Source organism: Maylandia zebra, linkage group LG10 (genome assembly GCF_041146795.1).
Source record: "Maylandia zebra isolate NMK-2024a linkage group LG10, Mzebra_GT3a, whole genome shotgun sequence".
Classification (NCBI taxonomy): Eukaryota; Metazoa; Chordata; class Actinopteri; order Cichliformes; family Cichlidae; genus Maylandia; species Maylandia zebra.
In genome coordinates this window covers 24175366-24195109 of record NC_135176.1, presented here as the reverse complement: position 1 = coordinate 24195109, position 19744 = coordinate 24175366, and the positions used below count along the sequence as shown (strand labels likewise).

The 19744-nt window shown below is 39.3% G+C and overlaps 1 non-coding gene across 1 annotated transcript; it reads right to left on the bottom strand.

The window, feature by feature from the left end:
* Nucleotides 1–19301: 19301 nt before the first annotated feature.
* trnay-gua (transfer RNA tyrosine (anticodon GUA)) lies at nt 19302–19390 on the bottom strand. The gene is given in 2 exon segments: nt 19302–19337; nt 19354–19390. It is a non-coding gene; the product is annotated as a tRNA-Tyr (tRNA).
* Between the last annotated feature and the right edge of the window lie 354 nt (nt 19391–19744).

Sequence of the window (19744 nt, the reverse complement as noted above, 5' to 3'; positions counted from 1 at the left end):
AAAAGCGTTAATTTAAACACCTCCGAGCTGCAAATCCAACTATTTTTGATACTCTTACTATAGGTGGTGTTCATTTTCTCAAAATACCCGGAACTCTTACATACTGTTCGTGTCAAATTTAACTTAAAAAAAAAAATAGCAGCAAAAAAATTTCCTAAATCCTTTTTCTTTTCCCAAACTGCTCCAGAAATACACAAAATATAATATATTTCAAAATGTACACTGTTTATTTATATATTTATTTAATATTGTGCTACAATTTTCTGTGTATCCAGGCTGTTCCAGGTCATAATTGTGGAGATATGGATTTAAAAAAAAATAAATAAATCTACCACTGTGGTTCAAATCAAGGGAAAATAGTGTTTTTTGGAAATCTTGTGACTGTGAAACTATAAATGTCATATCTGTGTTTATTTTCTTAAGGGACAGTGGTGACAGAGTTCAAGGCGCACCATGACATTGTCATGAGAACTTTTATTTTCCCACCACATTTTATCAAGTTACTTTGAAGGGTCGTATGGAAACACCATAGGAGGGATCATATATGGTACATGTAAGAAACAGAGGTCACACAGAGGTCTGCGGGTGCCTTGAAATGGACACGAGATCTAAAACAGGGCAGTGGTTAGAACTGTCACCTTGTAGCAAGAAAGTTTTTGGTTGGAATCCTGGAGCCTTTCTGTGTGGAGTTTGCATGTCTGACCAACTCCAGAGTAACCGACTTACTCAGGCCTCCTCCCACAGAGAGACAGAGACATGGATTTTAGTTCAACTGATGATAATAATTTAGTAATGTATGTGAGGTAAATGTAGTTTTTCTATCTATCTATCTATCTATCTATCTATCTATCTATCTATCTATCTATCTATCTATCTATCTATCTATCTATCTATCTATCTATCTATCTCAGCGCTTAGACTTGATAGATCAAGTCTAAGCGCTGAGCCATCTTCTATTCACACACTATTAGAGATGATGTCAGTGGAAGGGTGGGCTGTCAAGAAGCCATTCTTATGGAAGGAACACATGGGGGGAAAGGCTGAGGTATAGCAAATCACACAATAACTGGACTAAAAATCAGTGGCAAAAGGTCTGAAGGAGTGATGCATCCAAATTTAAAATTTGATCCACCATTCAATACCGCCTGGAAAGAATCTGATTAGCAACAGCTTCATTTTTCAGCATTACAATAATCCCAAACACCCTGCCAATGGAGTAAAAGCATACCTGGATAGAAAAACACATAATGGAACCGAATTAGTCATGGATTGGCTTTCCCAGATCCCGAGCCTCAACATTATGAAGGAGTGTGGGATCATCTTGACAGAGAACAGAACACAAGGCAGCCAGCATCCAAAAAATAGCTTTGAATGTCCATCAAAAAGCCTTGGGAACTATTCCTGAAGACTACTTAAAGAAATTATACGTAAGCTTGCCTAAGAAAGTCCAGGCTGTGTTGAAGTTTTGCACAGTGGCTGATGACCTGCCCAGGGTGTATCCCGCATCTCGCCCTATGGTAGGTGATAGTAATAGTCTCCAACCCTGAATTGGATAAGTAGCAGAGAATGGATGGGTGGATAGTTCCATTTCCATTTGAACAGTTCACCTATTTCCAATTTCTGCAATTTTTCTAGCAAAATATAAAGAATAAAGGGGTGGCTCAAGACTTTTGCACAGTACTCTGTCTCTGGAGTTAGCCATTGCACATACTGACCAACTTCATCTGTTCTCAGGGTAACAGTACAATTAATATTTCACCTTTAAGAGTGCTAACTCAGCGAGATGCAGACCTGTGTGAGTTTCAATCAATGCCATGATTTTAATAACCCTAAAAACCAAATATTTGCTGCCAAAGTTTTTCTGCTATGTTGCCCTGATGAGAACAAAATAACCCAGAAGAGTGAGACTGAATGAAAGATTTTTACCTGATCTAACTGAGCTTACTGGGAACTATGGAACGTGTTCTACTTTTGATTTGATTGAATATCATCAATCTAATACAATCTACCTACTCTGACTTACGGGCGGGAGGCTGACAAGTGAAAATAAAAATGAATGTGCATCTGGCTCGTAATCCACTCTGCGGTAAGTAGCTTAGCTTAAAATCTACATAATTTGTCTGTAGGTAATGCACTCTGTCTGCATGGTCTTCCTTGTGAAGTGATTAATATCAAGTCTGCAAATACACCCTCTGACTTTTAAACAGTTCAGTAGTTACTGAGAATACAGTTGCTGTCATCATGCTGCAGCCTATAATAAATACAAGTACACTTCGATGCACAGAAGGAAACTGCACTACAATCAAATAAAGAGCCAACCCTTTTCATTAACTCAGGGTGTTCTGATCCCAGACATGGAGCATGTTCGTGCACTAGTGGTCAAGAAAAGCTATTAGCATGAGATAACAATAACCAGTTTTGTTCTCATGCTTCCATGCTTCTCTGTGATTAGCACAATATTACAAATACAACAGGCCAAATAAAAATGCAGCACTCTGTAAGTGTGGTTGTGCCTGCAGTCTGGAAAAAGAAAAGGAAAATGTTTTTCTCCTATTGTTTAAATAGCATTTTTTATTATAAATGGTTTGTTGTGTGTTCTATTTTCCTCTAGAAATTATTTTCAGTTTTAACTTATGCATCTTTATTATGGTTTATTATTCCCTGACAATAAATGCTCTCTTTTCTTGTCGATTTATTTACAGTTTATATTTTAATCAGACTTAATCAACCTTCTTAATAAATTTTGAGTATGTCTGTTTTTACTGGCTTTGATGGTGGTGAGTCAAAACGACTGCGGAGATTTTAGATTGCGCAAAGTTAGACATGCACAGTTACATGGATTCTTGCAGAGAGAATTACCTCATTAATCAGTCTTCATAAAATCCTGTAAGATAATATTATTCATAGTTACAGACTTCAATGAGGTGTTATTTTTCTCTCACATGTTACAGTTTTTCTCAGTCGCTTTGGTGCATTTCTCACAACAGAATTGAACTCTCCACCACTACTAAGGCACTTCTCAAAACAATTAGTGCAAACTGCAAAACATGGTGGATAACTTGCAAAAGTGAGTCACTCCATCAAAAAGAAAAGTCAGGTGTCCAAAATAAGTTGTCAATGCATCAACAACAAATCCCTTGAGCAAAACAGACAATACATTCATCAAAAGCAAGTACTGATACCAAACAAAGTGTCAGGGCTGTCACAATTACAAGTCATTAGACCAGCACCTTTGGTCACAAAATCACATGGTCTGAACATGTTCCCATTGTGACGGATGTCTTTGTAGGTGCTTCCCAATGACATGTCAAGTCCGGACCGCATGCATGGCATGTTGAAAACCATAAATTGTAAAGGACAATCAAGACACTCCATATGCACTCTTGATAATATTTAATTGAAACTGTTCACAGCATTGTGCAAACTGGGGAAATACAGTAAATCAAACATTTTACAGCAAACAAACTCACCTAGACAGTAAACCTCACTGCAGTAGTTACGACTCAAAAAAAACAAACTGAAAAACAGACACTGCTGCATATCAATCATTGATATCTAGACGCTCCCGTCTGTCTGCCCACATATTTGCATCAACATCACAGCGTATGTCAGCTCTATCGATGCATCGGGGAAAGTATCTTCTGGAGTGTCGAATCCACCCTCTGCAGGACTCTGCTGTGATGTCATCACAAGCTGCATCCATAGCTGCTAGCAGGGTCATTTGGGTATGTGGATGCCTGTCATATACCTTCCACCTCCAGGAAGAGAAAAACTCCTCAATTGGATTCAGGAATGGACTGTAAGGAGGAAGAAACTCCATAAGCATCCTGTCGTGTGCTGCAAACCACTGCCTGACTACAGCAGAGTGATGGAAGCTTACATTATCCCAAACCACTACATACATTGTCCGATTGTCACCAGGATCATCCCTTCCATTTTGTGGGATCAGGTCCCTATGAAGAGCATCCAGAAAAGCCAACAGGTGTTGTGAATTGTATGCACCAATACGAGGAATATGGGTGTGAACACCATTCTCTGAGATTGCGGCACACATTGTAATATTCCCTCCTCGTTGGCCTGGGACATCAATGGTGGCTCTTTCTCCAATGTGATTCCGTCCACGCCGTCTGCCTTTTGCGAGATTGAATCCCGCTTCGTCAAGATATACAAACATGTGCAGGGGTTCCCTGGCCTCCAACTCCAGGATATGCTTTACAAAGGATGAGAATCAGACAGGTCTGTAATGGTGCATTTGGCAGAACAGATTGTACAGTTGGAATTGTACATAGGATTACAGTAACATGCATAAATGTAGGTTGAGTACATGGCCTAAACTGTTACAGTGAACAGAGGTACATATGCGAACATGTGTTACCTGTACATACTGGTGACGGAGCTCCTTCACTCGATCACTGTTCCGTTCAAATGGCACTCTGTACAATTGCTTCATGGACATTTCATTCCGTCTGAGGACTCTGTCTATGGTGGAAATTGATATTGACTGAATATTTCCGAAGATGGTGTCATCGTTTACGACAGTTCTTTGTATTTCTCTCAGTCTCAAAGCGTTGTTTGCAGCCACCATTGCACAAATTCTTTCCTCTTGCTGCGGAGTCATAAGTGGACCTCTTCCACCTCCTCTAGGTTGTCTGGCAGTCCTTTTTGAGATGCAGATGGGAAAACACACACATGTAAGCGCAAACATGCTTACAGTGATTGTCACAGGACTATCATTCAAAACTCCTTTCTTTACAGCATTACTGTATTGTACCACAGCACACTATGCCACACCTGGGCCAAGTCTGCGCTTCAGTTACAGTACGTCTATGTGTAAGGATCTGTAAGGTCATGTCCTAATGCAAGTCTCCTGTATGACTATGAAAGTGCAGAGCAAATTAGTTTGTGCTGCATACTGTAACTAGATTACGGTGTGCTCACCTGTTTTCCCGACGAAATGTCTGGATGATAGAACTTACAGTAGTTCTCCCAACATTTGGCTGCACCCTTCGACCAGCCTCGGCCATTGTGAGGCCATGGTTTATCACATGATCCACAAGTGTTGCCCTGATTTCGTCAGGAACGTGTCTATGTGGTTGGCCTCTTCTCACCCGGTTTTGTCCTCGTCCTCCACCGATCCTCACTCCTCTTCCACGAGGCTGACGTTCCATGTTCTGCTGTTTTGTAGATTCAGTATGCACCTCATGCCAATCCTGTCTGTTGGTTTACATTACAGTATATATGTACTTGTGGAGTGGGGGATGCTGTGCCGCGGTTCACCTGTGACTGGGTAGGAGAGGCTTTTCATTGGTTGCAAGTAGGAGTGACACACACCAATTTTCATTAGTGTGAGATAAGGTTCACCTGAGACATGTAGTTTATGGAGATTTTCATGGGAACTCCTCCAAAATAGGGTTTTCAAAATGGGTGTATGAATCGTTTGACAAGCTGTTCAGCAATTTTGAGTGCACTGACACAAGCAATGCAATGAAGACTATTAGTTGTAAGGACAATGACTATTCAGCCGGTACAAGTATGAATAATTGTGACATTCATGATGAAAGAAAGGAGATAGTGATGAATAGGAAGTCAAACGTGACCATTCTTTAGATATTTGTACTCACTCAACTGCTTCATGTCCAAAGGCATTTGCCTTTGGACGCAGTGAACGTGAAACCGCCACAGGGTTGTGCCAAAACGACTACATGTTGTGGTGGTTGAACTAACTGTTGTGCAATGTTTAATTCTGTTGTGAGAAATGCACCAAAGCGACTGAGAAAAACTGTAACTGAAATAGTGCAAAGTTGATTGAAGTACTTTTTAAATAATAAGGATTTAACAAAAGTATTGCATTAACTGTTTAGGAGTTAAATCAATTTTTGTGCACAGTTATTTCAAGAGGCTCAACTATCACTGGACTGCCAAGCAGTTTTATAGCCGGTTGATGCCTGTATCCTCGATGTTCCATGACGAGCTACGCAGATAAAAGATTTGGACTGAAGTCCAGTCATTCAGCTGGAGTTTACCGTCTTCACAATGGAACTGTCAATATGAGGCACAAAGAGATCTAAGTGCAAATTAAGGTTGAAAAACCAAAATAAACCTATCAGAGAGAAAGCAAAATTATCTAGTAGATTCTTAAAAGGAATCAATGCGCTGACCAACTGTAGCCTAAAAGACCACAGGAGAAAGGAAAGTGGATGATGGCATCATTCCCATCATCCACTTGATGCCCAAAAAAAACAACTTCACAACATCAAACCAAGTCAAGAACACTCTTGAAGAAGCAGGTGTGAAATCGTCACTTCTCCAATCAATAGAGACCTCTATACAGAGGGTGTACAGCAAGGCACAGATCACTGTTTACAATTAAGAACAAGACGATCATAACAGACTTCATCAGAAAACATCTAATTAGATATATGAACCCAAGACTATCTCGTATCTCACAGAATGGTGAGAAAACATGGAGAAAATAAGAAACAGCTCAGAATCTGAAGGATACCACATTATCTGTAAGTCATGTTGGAGGCAGTATTATGACATGGGCATGCATGGCTGCATACTCTGGCTGCAAAAAGCACTCAAGCCGATCCTTATATGTAATTTTTCTGGGGTGTTTCCAGTTACTTTTGAACCTTGAAAACATGAAACAGAAGGTATACACTTCAACCAAATCATCAGAGTTTCAAAATTAAAATTAACTGTGGTCGTTCAGAGAGGCAAAATTACAAAAGTCTTGCTGACTCACCAAAATAGAAATTAGTTCCAGCTCGAATCTATTCTGATTTCTGGTCTCTGTGTAAGTGAATGTGATTCTCGCTGAGAAACAAGTGACATTATTTAATCATCTGATTGTTTTCTTTGTTACAGCGTGCATGTAAAGCGCCTTGTCATATTTCCGCTGACTGGTAACTTCATCATCTCTGCTCTTTGCAGAGAAAAGGCCAATACTTGCTGGAATTTTAAACTGGAGAGCTGTTGCAGAAAAACTCATCAGGGTCATCTGAAATCTACTGGGCTTCAGTGAAATCCCACTCAAAGCTTCAGCAAATCTAAATGACCATTTAATCTAGCTTAATTATTCTCTTGGCCCTTTGCTTGAGAGAGTCCAGTCTGCAGCTATCAATAGAGCCGAAGCTTTGTTAACAGTGAGAGAATGTAGGTCACTCACAAACAAAAGTGGCTGGCATCAGCTCACCCTATAACTGGAAATGAAAAGCATTCATGTAATGAAAAACACATTTTCACCCTGCCATGCTTTGCAAGCTCTTGGGGAAAGAAACTGATTTATATATGGTTTCATATCAACGGCGATGAAGCCGATTATATCCACTGAGAAACAGTGAAATGTTGAACATTATTATGAGTGCAACCGATTGGGTTTCTTGAACAGCTTATATTTCTTGACACAGTATTACTTTAATTTGCTGTTCGATTACTGGAGAAAAGGGTAACCCTCTGTTTGTCTGCCTATCTGTCGGAGTTGGATAAACGCCTGGATCCAGCCAAAACAAGCAGGAAGAGAGTACCACTGCTGAGCTCAGGTGCTTTTAATAGAAAGGCCAAAGAAACAGTACATTGCTTTCTCACTTTCACCGAGACGCAGGGACAGTGTTGTTTCCCTTCATCTCTCCTTCTCACACAAACATACTGTTAATAAAACCATATATGTTTTAAGAAAACCTTATCTTTCTTCGCTGAAACTGGTTTAGTGAAACATTCAAACTCTACAACTACAGTGTATACAACGCAAACTTTACATAGTCCATTTAAAAAGTTTATATTAGAAAAGTTATTGACTCTTTAATCTTTTTCTTGAACCTTACAAATCCAAACTGAAATGCTTTCCAATCACGTGGGAGTTATTAAAGTAAATAAACACATACTGTGTTAACTTTACCATTACTGTGCATGTGTGTGTTAAGTGCACCTTTACTCCTCCTGTGGGAATTAAGAGGGTAAGAAGCAGCCAGATGATTCTGATCAAATGAACTGATCTTCAGCAAATGTGTGGACCTCTATAAAAACAGACGTTTTGGTGATTTGTTGGTCTGTGGCATTCACGTGTGTAACATGATGCCACACTCTTCCCTGTAGTGGACATTGCAGCAAATTCGCCCCAAGATCAGTCCCCCAAAAATCCACCTCAGACCCTGCAGACCTCAGCTGGCATGTTAAATGTTGATTTCATGACAACACAGTTAAAAAAAGACTTAGCAAGTAACTATAAGACTGCTTGAGCAGTTTCCTTGGGACAGAAAAGACAAAAAAGAGATGTTTAACTATAATGCACAGCACCATGTTTGGTGAAAGCTAAATGCATTATATCAGCACAGGTCATGCCGGCTGTCAAACATGGCGGTGGATGTGTGAGGATTTGGACTTGTTTTGGAACAACTTCTTGTTTATGAACCCGGGAACCTTGCAGTTATACTGCTGACCATGAACTTCTCTGGGTACCACAGTATGTCTGACAAGCGGTCCTACAGCTACACCTCAGCTAAAACTGGGTCATGTAACAAATGCAAATCTACAACAGAATGGCTGAAAAAGAAAAGAATGCAGGTGCTGCAATAGCCAACTCAAACATCAACCTAACTGAAATGCGTGGTGGGAGAGCTGTGCATAAACAAGTGCCAGCAAACCTCAATGAACTGAATGAACGTTGTAAAGAGGAGTGGGCCAAAGTTCCTCCACAACCATGTGAGAGACTGATGAAGTCATAGAGACAATGATCACTGGAGGTTTTTGCTGCTAAAGTTGTATGTATAAACTAAAACTGGGCTGATGAGTCAGAACTAATTGTCAGCCATTAATCTTAGATTAATCTTATTTTCATCACAGTGAAACAGAAAAGAAAAATGTTAATGGACTTGAAATGAATATGTTCTTCATTAATATGATAGGCCTGTTTACAAAATTAGGTAAAACTTGGTGCATTAATAAGTACAATCAGACAGCTGCAGTCTTCGGGTGGTTTACCTTTAATACTTCCTGCCTTCTTCTGTTTTGTGTTGTGTGGATAGAGAAATCACTCAGGCCTGCATACCTCATGCATTAGTCTCACTCTAGTGACTCATTAGTTTTTACAGAAACCTGCTTCTGGCTGGAAGACTCCAGCCTAAGTGTGAGGGCAGGACTGTGACTGAGCCACCAACATGTGCTGCGGCCATCAGCGCTAATGAGGAGCAAAGCTTTAAGATGGCACAAGCTAATTGTCTCATTAGAGCTTTGATGCAATGGTGGTAATTAAATTTCACAGTTGACTGGGTAAGTGTTAGGCAGCCGGTGTCATGGTTGGATTTTAGGATGTGTGAAGGGCACTGGTACTTGTAGTGTGATGAAATTTAAATTAATTAAACCAAACCCCTTTTAAATTAATTCTATCACGGTTTTAGGAGGCGCTCTCTAATCAACCATCTCCTTCTCATACTGATTTTTCTAGCCACAAAAACTAGGACCAGCAGATTTTGGTGATTATTGGATTTTTTGTTTAGTGCTATCCATAAATATCTTCCCTTTTGAGTTGAGTTAAATATCTTGCCACTCATAGTACCAAGAAAGACTAATGATTAAGTTTTTTCTTAACTGCTCCACTTAAGATGAAATCAGGAAGGAGGTTAAGAAGGTTTAAGTATTCTTCGAAGATACTCCCTCTTTTCTCTCCAAACCTCAACATATATAGATTTCATTTGTGGACTACTTGCTTAAATAGTGAAACTGCAACAGCAAGTTGTTGTTTTTTTTGTATTTTTTCATTTTTTTCTAGTATACTCTTTAATTTTTATTGATATATTGCAGTGATTAAGGAAGTGGCAGAGGTCTTAGCAGTAGACAAACAATAAAGTTCAGGTATTTTGACAATAAAACTTGCTTTTTACAAATATTTTGCTTCTGTACATCATTACAGTGGATTTTAATTTAAGCAGTCAAGATATGACTGAAATGCAGATTCACGAGATTTTGCAAAGTATTCCATTAACTGGTAAAACTTTCCTCTCCTCTTGCTACTTCTTTGTGACTCTGTCTGCCTTCAGTCTTGTATTTGTGCTGAGATCAGGTCACTCACTTGACCATTGAAGAATATTTGATTTCTTTGCCTTGAGAAACTCTTTGGTTTCTTTTGCAGAATGTTGTGAGTTATTATCTAGCTGCGCTGTGAAGCATCTACTTTATTGGATCATCTTTGCAATTTGTGTGAATCTGAGCAGAAAGTATAGACCTCTACACTTTACAATTCATCCTGCTACTTCTATCAACAAACACTAGTGACTAAATTCCACTGGAACCATAAATACCAGTACCATAACATTGCATTCAGTATGTCCGACAAATGATGTGGTATGCATCTTCCCACCATTTTGGTACAAGATTACATGGGTTTCACCCAGCCAAAGAATTTTCCAAAATTTTCCAACTATTTAGGCTTGTTAAGATATTGTCTGGTAAAGTCTAATTTTCCCTTCCTGCTTTTTAATGTAACCAGTGGTTTGCAGCTTGTTATAAATACAAGTATCTCCCGATTGTCTTGACAATAACATGCCTACCTCGTCAAGCTTGTTCATGACTAGATGCTGTCAAGGGTCTATTTTAACTTAGGAAATAATTGCGATCATCCACTAGTTGTCTCCCGTGTCCTTCCTGTGGGTGTTGCTGATCAGTGCATTCCTTCTTTTTGAAAATCTAGGACTGTGTATTAAAATGGCTACAGTTAATGCAATACTTTTATTAAATCCCTTGAATTATAGCTGAAGCCTGCACTTCAATGACATGTGGACTGTTTGATTTACAATCCCCTGTGGTGGTGTACAGGGGCAAAATTACAAAAATATGATTCATTATTCAAGTACGTATGGTCCTAACACTGCTTCTGATTCTTTTTTCCATAAAAGGAACCTTTCATGTGTAGAAGGGATTCTAATATGTAGAGCCAGCTGTAGCCATTTAGTTGCTCTTTGTGCAATTAGGATTTGATGCCTTTGACCCTCACGTCTTAGATGTTAAAAAGAACAAACTGTGATTTGCTGTTAGATTCTGATTGACGCCCATCTCTGTGTCTGGAATAATTAATAGCTCATTTTTACCGTGACTGTTGTGGGCTGTGTGAGTAAATCCACACAAGTCCACCCTGCAGCAGGATGCTCATGTCATATCAGAAGGTTTGCAGGGAAGGTCAGTAACATTGTTAAGCAGTGTGAAGTTGGAAAAGCTAAAACAAAGACCGTTAGGTTCCTCCTCCCCTTCCTACAGTCTGTCTGTAATTCTCAGTATTAGGTGTTTAGTAAAAAAATGTTTTCAGCAATATATAAGGCATACTGCATATCAGTGCCAGACTTTTAAGAGTGTGCCTGTCCAGCTGGCAATGCTCTAGGTGGCCACCTCCATGGTCTATGCCCTGCTTTTTAAAAAACACATTTAAAAAAAATGTTATTGCTGTTATAAAAGTCTATAATTATCTTTACAATTAGGCCACATGTGCTAGGTGTACACAATCAAATTCAAGTCTAAAGCTGTGGGTAACTAAGCTGCAACTCATAATTCAATGCTGATGCAACAACAGGGCTTTTGAGGCAATACCTTTGCACAGTGTGGTGTGAGGCATGGAAAACAATAGCGCTGTACCCAGCCAGTCTGGGTACCTGACCACGAATATAAACTGTGTGGGCTGCACCTTTCTGGCCTTTTGTCAGTCTCCTTCCTTTTAAAGCAAGTCTCAAGGGAGGCTGTGGGATCTTTGCATGTACCAAGACCCGGATCATTTTGTTCCCTTGGAGAAAGGGCTGCTTTGTTTTTCTGACTCACAATGTTATGTGGTGGTGGAATTTTTGAAAAAGCAACCGTAAGAGGCACCCATCATTGTGGCATTTGAAATGCAGTTTGAGATCAGTGGTCTTTCTTAAGTAGACATTCAGAGATCATTTTATCAGTTTAGTGTATTTACAGTTTCAGAAATGTTTGGTGACTAACGATTGACCCAAAATAGGTGTCTTCTGGGCATGAAAGTTCATTCATAAAGGCAACATTACACTTAACAGTTTCTTACATATATATTCAATAGAATTATCCCCCTCGCCTCCTCCACAATCCTTTCTTAAAAGTGAGATGTGAAAGAGGGATACACAGCCTGTATTTCCTCTTTAGCAACAGCAGATGGAGCTCCAGATCTCAGATGGGAACAGTAGCCTGTTGTTGTCATGGTTTCAGGTATCCTGGAGGCACAGTGCTGGATGCTAATTGGTAGAAGAATGAGAGAGAGGTGGAGGTAGTGTTGCTGCCTCTTTCTTTTCTTCTTCCTCTTTTTTTCTAAATCACTGCATCTCTATATTTAGCCTGTCACATGAAACAATCAATAAAATCAGGGAATGAGTGAAAAAAGTTGTTAAAATAATGCATTATTAGAACAATATTTCATACAGGTGCCCTAAAGTGTAGTTTTATATTATATATTTATGACACATTGCATTTTAACATGTTGCATTTGGTGCCTTTTTCTTATTACTTTCTGTTCTCATGTGATTGACACCATAATTTGATTGAAGTGATCGTCTGCTGTAACTTTCTGCATTAAAAAGCTACTGTCTTGAGTGTTTATTTTGCATGTATCCAAACCCGGTATTGAATAATCTGTCAGCTTCTTCTATTTCCGTATGTGTCCGTCTCCTGCAGACAGCCAGTCTGTGCTTCTCTCTCTGTTTGGAGTTTTTCATGCAGAGGGAAATCATCACATGACTTCACAATGCACCACTGATGTAATGCTATGTATGCCTGATAAGCTATCGTTATACAACCGGTGGCTGTATTTTTGTGAGCATGATGTCTGACTGTCCCCCGGGGTTTTGATTGTTTCTATCATCTTCTCCTCCTCCACAGTATCATTGCCCAACTTTCCAAAACAACCCATTTAACACCATCCTGTCTTCTGCCACACCGCACATACCTCGGATACTGTTGTTTACAAGGGGGTTCAGCCATTTTCTCCTGATTGCCTGGCAAGGACATCAAACATAGTCTGCATCTGCTCGCCTGGAATTAAGAGAGCTTTTCTCCAAACCTCCTTGGCACACACAGTGAATATAAATTTAGACATTCAATAACAACAACAGTGGCAGCAGCAGGTACCTAACTAGCTTTTGTATCCAAATAGGAACTATACCAGACACTAATGCTTAATGGTAAGTTGCAGCTGACTGCTGGTAGTAAAAGATGGTACATTAGAGCTCACATTGGCTCCATACTGCTACAGCACACTGTGCAACTTTGGATTAACCTCTTGTATTATGTTACCTGCCATTGCTGCTCTCCTCTTTGTGTAATAATGTCATCACTTCTATATGTAGAAGCAAACTTTCAGGACACTCTGTCATCACTGTAGTTATGCAACACTTAGCAATGAAGGCTAACTAATTCACCTGTCAAAAAGGCAGCTCCCTTGTGAATTAGCTTTTACATAGGGATTGTTGGTCGTCATCAATTGGAGCGTAGAGGTGTTGGACAGGATGCAGGAAACTAATGCACCTAAAGTCCCAAAACAACACAAAATCCACAAAACAGGAGCCCAAATACACAGAGCTTTATGGACAACACAGAACAGTGTCTGTGTTTCAAACTAACAAGAAACAGGAGCGCCGAAAACAGGTGAAAACAATCAGAATGATCACAAAGCAGCAAGTAAAATGAAACGAAAACAACTTTGCTAACAGACATGAACACAAACTAGAATTCAAATTGGGGCATTGATGTGTCTAGAAGGGAGGTGTGGCACTAGCCCACTTTAAATATGATTGGTCCCCACTAGTGCCACCCCAACACAGCCAAGTTAAAACCGACAATCCCCAACATCCCTGGATGAGATCATGGATAGGACCAGTAGGAATATAATTTATATAATAGATTATAGTTTTCATTTTACTCCAGTATATTCTGAATACTGAATTACTGCACTTCATAATCCATACTATTTATTTTTAAAGCTTTATTATTTTAATAATAACATTATTATCATGTCAAGCTACTGAGCAACATATAAGTAATTAAAACCATCAACAGTTGTAAGATTAAAGAGATATACATATCAATGATTCATTGATTATGTTCCAATAATCTCCAAGTGCCATTACACATGAATGCTTTTACTTTAGGTACTTTGAATACATTTGAATATACAACCTGTGGCATGGTAAGCTACTTAAGTAGGATTATAACTTGTACTCAAGTAAAATGTCTAAATACTTTTTTCCTACTTTGCAACACTTTACAACTCTCCATCATAAGATTGTTTAAATTCTTATGCACCTCAACATTTCACACTATAAATCTGTGGAAGAACACAGCGCTGCATATGAGCTTGAAAATATGGTTTATCACCACTTATCTACACGTATTAAATAGTTCTGAGTGAACATTCGGATTTCCTGTGGCCCCACTTGATGCGTTCTTGGTCCCTTCTTTTCCGCCTCTTCAAAATAATGTTGTCTTGCTTCTGCTGACTTTCAATCTATTTTATCCACCACATACCCCCTCCTGCTACCTACTCTCACTACAGATCACAAAGTAATCTGGAAACATAAAGTTCAATGGAGGCATACGTGCAGTAGATCTGGATAGGGTAGTGCCCTCTTTTCAAAGGGACACTGAAGAATCTTCATCTTTCGTATTTGGGACAGGATTTTAACCGAAAACCAACTAAGGAGATCAGCTAAATGCAGGCAGAGTGTTTATGGTAGACGGGAAAATCATCACGGTGTGCCTGCTTGGATGGCTGCCCACTCCACTGGCTGGGAAAGCCAGGGCCACAACAATCAGGCAGCCTGGATGAGCTTTTCACAAAGTGATCAATGAAATGTTAATGTGGAAAACAACGATCCAGAGAATGCTTATCGTGATCTAAAATAGACTACAGGGTCACCGTTTAAGAGACTTGAAACTTGATGAACTGTAAGCTTATCATGAGTCAAGTGGAAAATAATGTGGAAAACTGTATCATGATCCACTATGTTTACGCAAACATGAGAAGAGGAGCGGCTCATCAAAGGAGGGATCTGAAATTCAATCCCCTCGTTGATTAGCGTGATCCAGAGGGAGATACTGGTTAGATTTTACTTCAAGGATGCAGCCGATGCTTTTGTGTCCTTTCTGAGCAAAGCAGAAGATGACTGCTTGTTTCCATTGTGACCTTGCAAACAGAAATTTCTAATAATGAGGAGTGCGCTCTTGAAAATTTGCTTGATTACATGAATTGCTGTTGCAGGAGAGGCTCAAATGGGAAAAACAGAGAGGGGGGGGAAACTGCCAGGGACATTTTAATCTGCTTTTTATTAAAAACAAACAAACAAAAAAAACCAAAAACCCAGTGGGACAGATGCGTCATTGCAGCACAGATACATCCTCTGTAGGACTGTGTGATTGTTGTATGAGGAAAATAGATGTATTGGTGCATTTCTTTCTCTCAAATAGAGCTTAACAATAATAGATGGTCAATTTCAGGGAGATAACATTCCCCTCACTGATGCTGAACATTAAGAATTAAGATCATTGCTGGAATCGCTGGAATGCCCATGATTAATATACACTGTCTGAAGATATTTAGTTTCTTGATGTCATGTCTGATTGTTATAAGAGCACTCAGAAAATTGAGAAGCAGTTTTTCCTTCAAAAAGTAATTGATGGTTGTGAAGCAGCAAAGCTTCCCGATTTAAGATATGATAATTATTAATTGCCGTGACAAACTTGAACATGTGCCAGTGTGTTGGAAGAGCAGATATAGCCTTTGATCTCTGTTATTGTTTCATGTGTGGTCTCTGTTTGTGGTAAAGGCTGCATTTGCCTTTGAATGGACCTGGATATGCTTGTGTCAAGCTTTCATAAGTCTGCTGAAAATCTAGAGCTACATCAAGACTGACATGTACTGGCTTTCCTGGATGGTATATGGTTATTCTTTTAGACGTAACCCCTATGACCTCTGTCAGCCTCTGCTCACAACAGTCTTGACAAGTCTCTGGCACAAGTCTCATGCCTCTGTTTGAGTATTGAATAGAATAGAATAGAGCTGAATAGAATAGAATAGAATAATCCTTTAATTGTCCCACAAAGGGAAATTTGGTTGTAACAGCAGCCAGAAAGACACATATACAACAAACAGGACACAGAACAGAAACATACACAATTTTTCTTACATATTTACATTAGGACAATGGTTACTATAAACCAGTAATTTGATACTGTACAGTTATCAAATTAAAAAAAAACTACAGATAAGAGGCAAACCAGGTTATAGTGTGAATCGGTTGATTAAATTGTTGCAGTTACAGCTCAGATGTAAACATCTGTGTTTGTTGGGGGCAGTTCTGATTGTACAGTCTGACAGCTGCAGGGAGGAAGGACCTGCGGAAACGCTCCTTCATGCATCGAGGATGCAGCAGTCTGTCACTGAAGGAGCTCTGCAGTTCAGCAACATTTACATGCATGGGGTGGGAGACTCTGTCCATCAGAGATGTTATTTTGGCCAGAGTCCTTCTGTCTCCCACCACCTGCACTGGGTCCAGGGTGCATCCCAGAACAGAGCTGGCCTTCCTGATGAGTTTATCCAACCTCTTCCTGTCAGCTGCTGATAAACTGCTGCTCCAACATACCACACTGTGAAAAATGACAGATGCCACCACAGAGTCATAGAAGGTCTTTAAAAGCGCTCCCTGTACTCCAAATGACCTCAGCCGCCTCAGCAGGTAGAGTCTGCTCTGACCCTTCCTGTAGAGAGCATCAGTGTTGTGGCTCCAGTCCAGTTTATTATTCAGGTGAACACCCAGGTACCTATAAGAGTCCACTATCTCAATGTTCACTGGTGTCAGTGTGGTGTGTCTGCGTCTCCGGAAGTCCACCACCAACTCCTTGGTTTTCCCGGCGTTGATCAGCAGGTGGTTCTGCTGACACCAGTCTACACCAGCGGTGACCTCCTGCTGACACAAACAATTAGACTATACAGTTAAGTCATGACAGAGAAGCTACAGTCAGAGCAGCAAAACAACAGATGTAATAAATAAGGGAATAGCAATAAAACTGCACTTGCTTGCCTTGAGCTTGTGGTAATTTGAAGGCAGAATTGTAAATGACCTGAAAATCCTTTAAGGCAACAGTTTTAGTATCAAAACAGACAGCTACTGTAGGTCAAAAATGGAAAGGGATCATTTTGATGGTTAGCACAAGACACCTGGATTTGTATCCACTGGCCAGCTGAGCTGCCCCCCACAGTCCAAAGACATGCTTCCAGGGTCAGTTGGTGATTGTAAATTGGCCACAGATGTGATTATAGGGGTTCTCTGTGGCAGCCCCTCCAGGGTGTACCCTGGTGTTTGGAAAGGTTCTGGTACACGTGACCCATAGATAAGCAGAAGAAAAAGCATTTGTTTGTGTTTGTGTTTTTTTTTTGCTTTTTTACATATTTGTCAAACATTTATTATTTTTTTTCAGATCATCAAGCAAATTTTAATCTTAGAGAAAGAAAACAACATTCAGCATTTAAGTGATGATTACATTTATTATGGAGAAAAGCTATCCATTGTTAAATGAATTAGTTGTGATTAACCACATTTTTTTTGGAAAGCTGATGTCAATTTCATTATTGATACGTAAGCCTGGTTGCTGCCAGACATGTTGACTCAAGAATCACTTAAATAGAACCTGTCTGACAAAATGAAATAGGCTAAAAGATCTCAAAAAGCAACACATCATATCACAATCTCAAGAAACAACTTAGAAACAAAGTCATTGACATTTATCAGTCTGAAAGGGGTTACAAAACCAATGGAGAAAACCTGGAACAGTGATGAACCATCACAAAGGCTCATCTTACATTTGCCAAAAAAATAACAAATCTTAATGATCCCCAAGACTATTGGGAAAATGTCTTGTTGACTGATGATGAAAAGTTGAACTTTGTGGAAGGTTTGAATCCTGTTGAATCCTGTGTAAAACTAACACAACATTTCATAGAAAGATCATACCAACAGTCAAACATGGTGGTGGTAGTGTGATGGTCTTGGGCTGTTTTGCTGATTTGGGACCAGAACAACTTGCTGTAAATGATTGAACCATGAATTCTGCTGTCTGACAGAAAATCCTGGTGGAAAATATCTGTCCATCAGTTCCTGTTCTGAAGCTCAAGAACACTTGGGTTTTGTAGCGGAACAATAATCCAAAACACACCACCGAAGTCCAACTGTGGAAAAACAAACAAACAAACAAACAAAAAACAAAACAAATCGAGGGTTTGGCCCATTCAAAGCCCCAAATTTAATCCAACTGAGATACTTTGATACTTTCTTAAACAGATCATTCATGCTGGGAAAATCTCCAATGTGACTGAATTAAAATAATTTCACAAAGAAGAGAGGGTTAAAGTCCTTCCACCACAAAGTAAAAGAGCAAAGAGACAAAGTGAAAGAGTGAAAAGACAAACTGAAAGTATCAATTATCGAAAACACTTGTTTGGAGTTCTTACTGCCAAGGGTGGCACAACCAGTTATTAGATTTAGGGGGCAATTACTTTTTTACATAGTGCCAGTTTTGGATAGCTTTTTTTCTTTAATAAATGAAATCATCAAATTCCAGTATAAACTATATATATATATATATATATATATATAAAGACAAAATAAACTAAAGACAAACTGACAAATGTTGTTCTGGCTGATTAGAAAAGATGTGGGATCCCTGCTCCACACAGAGCCCCCAGCTAAAATAAATATGATTTATTATGTTACCAGTTTAATTGAGTCTGGGATTAACTGGGACCAGGCTTAGTAAAGTCTCCATTCTTTTATGTTTTTGCACAATACAAGAGAAGACCTGCTTTGGACTTCACATAACAGTATGATATAATAGGTCTATATTTAGAGTTAAAGAAGAACAACAGGTCGTATGCTGAATTGAAACTGTTAAAGCCGCAGTCAGAAACTTTCAGTTTGTCATACATATAAAGAAGGTTCTTGTGAATCGACTGCAGGGTCATTGCTGAAAGTGTCAGCAAATTCATCCCAAAAAGGTTGTTGCCACATTCTAACAAACTGCTTGGTATGGGATGAACAATGTTCACAATTAAAGCTTATCCCCCCCCCCCCCATTTTTCTAGTTCGAAATATTTCCTGAATTGTTGCTCTCACCCTCAGTCACTGAGTCCTTTTGCATAATTTCAAAGAACAGAAGGGGCTTGACCATGCTGATTAATTCACATATAGTAAATGGTAAATGGACTGATTCTTATTTAGTGTTTTTCTACTATCCCGGAGTACTCAAAGCACCCAAAAAGCTCCTTCGAGCCGGAGTTGAACCAGCGACCTAAGGATTCCTGCTATCATATACCTACAGTCCTCCGCTCTACCAACTGAGCTATCGAAGGGACATGCCTAAATACAGGCAATTAAATAAATTGACCTGGGAACTGTAGTTTTTATAAAGTGCCTCATAAACGATTCAATATAGGTAAATATGGTTTGGAAATATAGTGTTATTTAAAGGTGAACTTGGTGTTTCTGTGAAGAGAGAACTTTTTGTGAAAGATTAACTCTGATTATGTTTATTACAGTGATGAATCATGAGTGCACATTGTGACGCACAGATGTATTATATTATCAACGAATCTTTAATCGTTGTTTTTGTTAGAAAGTCACTGGCTTTAGGACTGAGTCTGAGTGAGATCACTTGGCAGTTTTGCTGATACCGTACACAAACAATAAACTCCTTTAAATGGGCC